This window comes from Ipomoea nil, unplaced genomic scaffold, assembly GCF_001879475.1.
Source record: "Ipomoea nil cultivar Tokyo-kokei standard unplaced genomic scaffold, Asagao_1.1 scaffold0164, whole genome shotgun sequence".
Taxonomy (NCBI): domain Eukaryota; kingdom Viridiplantae; phylum Streptophyta; class Magnoliopsida; order Solanales; family Convolvulaceae; genus Ipomoea; species Ipomoea nil.
The window spans coordinates 1175928-1180427 of NW_017616592.1; positions in this window are offsets into that span (position 1 = coordinate 1175928).

The window sequence follows — 4500 nt, forward strand, 5'->3', positions numbered from 1 at the left end:
TTTTCATCACATAACGGATGTTAAAGGCGTTCTTGACGAGGGGCCATGGTCATATGATAATAGCACGTTAGTCTGCAAGCAAGTCCCTGAGAATGTTTTGCCGGTTAATGTTGAGTTGAATACGGTAGACATGTGGGTGCAAATTCATGAGTTACCAATGGGATACACATCGGAGTTAATACAGGAACAAATTGGGAATTATTTGGGAGTGTTTGTCAAAAGAGATGATCGCTTTCAGAATATGCCCGTGAGAACCTTTTATCGGATTAGGGTTTCACTATCGGTTGATAAACCACTGAAACGCCGAATGAAGTTTATTAAGCGGGATAAAACGAGTTGTTGGGTGTACTTTAAGTATGAGCGGTTGCACACGTATTGTTACTTCTGCGGAATGCTTGGTCACTCTTATAAATTTTGTCGGGGTGCGAGAGATTCAGTGATGCCGGTAGAAGATTACTTATATGGCCCGGACTTGCGGGCGGGGGGAAGTCGGGGACTGAGGCCGGTCGGTGGCAGCTAGTTGCTACCGCTGCCGACGGCAGTGAAGGGGAATGGCTCGGGAGAGGGAAAGAATGGGCCGGCGCAACGTGGGGTTGGGTCGGGTAGGCCGGATGAGGTTGAGACCGGTGTGGTTGCTGTGACTAAGCGCCGGCGGGAGGGGTTGGAGCGTGAGGGTGTGGAGTATGAGGTGGTGGGAAGTGATGTTGTGATGGCAGATCGCTCAAAAAACTTGCAACAGGCGGGTACTGGTTCCCAGGCCCGCCCAACCCAATGAGTACTCTTAGTTGGAACTGCCGTGTCTTAGGCAATCCACGGACGGTTCGAGAAATTGTGGACATGGTGTCCAGTAAGAAGCCGGACTTTGTATTTCTGATGGAAACGATGGTGGGACAGGATCATGCATAACGACTTCGAGTCAAAATTGGTTTTGAAGGTTTGTTCTATGTGGACAACGAGAGGAATTGGGGAGGTTTAGCGTTGCTCTGGAGGAAAAACAATACTGCTACCCTCCTGAGCTACTCTAAGAATCATGTGGATGTGGAGGTTCGATTGGCTGGTGATAGAATTTGGAGAATGACAGGTTTTTACGGCTTCCCAAAACGGGAGGACAGAAGGGAATCATGGGAGTTATTGGGGACGCTAAGTGGGAGATCCTCGCTTCCTTGGGTTGTAATAGGGGATTTCAATGATCTCTTATATCAACACGAGAAAAGGGGGGGGGGGGGGCGGGGGGGGGGGGAACCCGCACCCAAATAGTCTCCTTCGCGGTTTCGGGGAGGTGATTGATGGATGTGGCTTGGCGCAGATGGCTATGAGAGGCTATCAGTTTACCTGGGAAAAAAGTAAAGGCACGAACAATTGGATTGAGGAGAGGTTAGACAAGGTGTTGGCAACGACATCTTGGGGGGATGTTAATCCCCATGCAGAGGTACATAATATCCTTACACGTAAGTCAGATCACTCAGCTCTTTTTCTCAAAATAGCTGAACCATGCGGGCAGAGGAGAAGGGGTCACAGGGGATTCAGGTTTGAGATGGCCTGGTTGCTGGATGAGGGGTGCAGGGAGGTGGTTGAGACAGCCTGGAATGACCGGCGGACTGAGGGTTTGCTGAATTGTCAGCAATATTGTGGACGCAGTCTGATGCGATGGGGAGGGGACCACTTCCATAAGTTTGGGGAACGCATTAAGCGGATACGCGCGAAACAGGAGGCCATTAGACACAGGCGTGATCCGGATGCCCTAACCGAATTTCAAAGCCTTGAAGTTCAATTAACCCAGCTGGAGGCTCAGGAGGATACTTTCTGGAGACAGAGGGCGAAACAGCATTGGCTGCGTGGTGCTGATGTTAATACAAAATTTTATCACAGGTATGCCTCTACCCGGAAAAAGAAGAATTTAATTGCTAAATTAATGAATGATGATGGTGATTGGGTAGAGGGAGAGAATATGAACCTGCTTATTATGAGATACTTTGAGGGGATTTTTGCAACAAATAATGTTACATGCAGTGATCCTTTGTTTAATGACTTTGCCCCACGTGTCACCCCGACACAAAACATGGACCTTTTGCGCCCCTTTGATATTGATGAGGTTAGAACTGCCCGGATAAAGCCCCTGGACCAGATGGTATGAACCCAGGTTTCTATCAACATTTTTGGGATGTGGTGGGAGTGGATGTATCTGGATTTATTGTTAATACCCTCAACTCGCGGATCCTGCCGAATGGTTTGAATGATACAAATATAATTCTGATCCCTAAGAAAAATGTGCCAGAAACGGTAGGGGACATGCGGCCAATTGCTCTCAGTAATGTACTGTATAGGATTATGGCTAAAATGATAGCCAATAGGATGAAACCACTTATGGAAAATCTAATATCGGATTCCCAGAGTGCTTTCATTCCAGGGAGCTTGATCACAAATAATATCCTAGTGGCATCGGAGGTTGGCCACTTTCTAAATCGGAAGCAATGTGGTAATGTGGGGTGGGCAGCTCTAAAGTTAGATATGGCAAAGGCTTATGATAGAATGGAGTGGCCTTTTCTGAAGAAGATGTTACAGGTAATGGGTTTTGATAAGGGGTGGATTGATTTGATTATGACATGTGTGACGACGGTGTCATATCAGGTTGTGGTGAATGGCGTCCCTAAAGGGAAAATAATCCCAACGCGAGGTCTCAGACAAGGCGACCCCCTCTCACCATATTTGTTCATTATATGTGCAGAAGGGTTATCTCTATTATTACAAAAAGCTGAGCTGGCAGGTTCTATTCATGGTTGTAGAGTGGCTAGAGGGGCACCCCAGTGTCACATCTCTTTTTTGCAGATGACAGCTTATTTTTTTTAAGGCGAATTTACAGGAGGCTGGTGTGATAAAGCAATGTCTGTTGGGGTATGAGAATTTATCTGGTCAGATGGTTAATTATCATAAATCAAATATTTGCTTCAGCAGAAATACTAAAGGGGAGGATAGGGATCTCGTGGCTAATTGTTTAGGCGTGGATCAGGCACCAAACTTTGGGAAATATTTAGGCTTACCGTCATTTATTGGGAGAAATAAAAGGGCAGTTTTCTCTTATGTGGAGGATAAAATCAAACAGAGAATTGGATCTTGGAATAAGAAGCTGCTGTCACAAGCAGGAAAAGAGGTACTTTTGAAAAGTGTGGCCCAGTCTATGCCTACCTTCTCAATGAGTATTTTCTTATTGCCTGATACAGTCTGTTTATCTATTGAGAGGACAATGAATAGGTACTGGTGGGGGAAAGGGGTGGACAGAGGGATCCATTGGAAGGCCTGAGACAAATTATGTGTTCCGAAGAAATATGGGGGTTTGGGATTTAAGGATCTTCGTTCTTTTAACCTGGCTATGTTAGGGAAGCAGGCATGGAGATTTCTTACTAACCCAACCTCTCTTGCAGCAAGAATATATAAAGCCCGTTACTACCCAAGGACTTCCTTTATTGATGCTAAGATAGGGAATTGCCCCAGTTATTGTTAGCGAAGTATAATGGCTGCCCATGAAATAGTTTGCTCTGGTGTAAGGAGGAGGATTGGAAATGGGGAAAAAACGCTGATCTGGGGACATCCCTGGTTACCTGATGATCCAAGTCCCTTAATACAAACAGTAATGCCTGAAGAGCTGCGCGAGGCAAGGGTTGTAGGTTTGATTGATCAACAAACAAAAACATGGGATCCACATATTTTATGTGATTTATTTGAACCTGACGATGTGGCTCGTATATCTAGGATCCCTGTAAGCCCAGAATATGAGGATTCGTGGTATTGGTATAAGGATCCAAGGGGTGAATACTCTGTTAAAAATGCATACAGACAGATTATTGGAAATTATGAGAATAATTCGGGTGCCTTTGATAAGTGGATCACATTGTGGAAGTTGAAAGTCCCACCCAAATGGAAAACCTTTTTGTGGAGAGCCTTATGTGATATCCTCCCAACCACAAATAACCTGATTATAAAGAGGGTAGAAATTGATCCTGCATGCCCAATGTGTGATACATCCCATGAGAATGTTATGCATACATTAACTTCTTGTGATTATTCTAGAATTGTTTGGAATATTTCGGGATTGCCTATTGCAAATATTATTGCTGCTACTTTTCCAGAGTGGATAATGGGTGCTATGGCCAACTTAACGGAGGAGCAATTTGCAACACTGGTAGGAGTTCTTTATCAATTATGGAATGCCCGGAACGAAGCTGTATGGAAGAGGGCATTACCGCCACTTCCCACTACATGGAGGCGGGCTGCCGCAGCAAGAACGGCGTACACCAAGGCCCACTGCCCGGGCAGTGTACATGCACCGCAGCTACCGGCGCCGGATCTCCAGGGACGGCTCCGCTGCTTCTTCGACGGTGGTTACCGACCGCAGACGGGCGACGCGGCATACGGTGTGGTGCTGATACACCCGGATGGTTCTTTCAAGGCCGCAAAAAATGGCAAGCTCATGAATTGTTTGTCACCTCTTATGGCGGAGGCCCT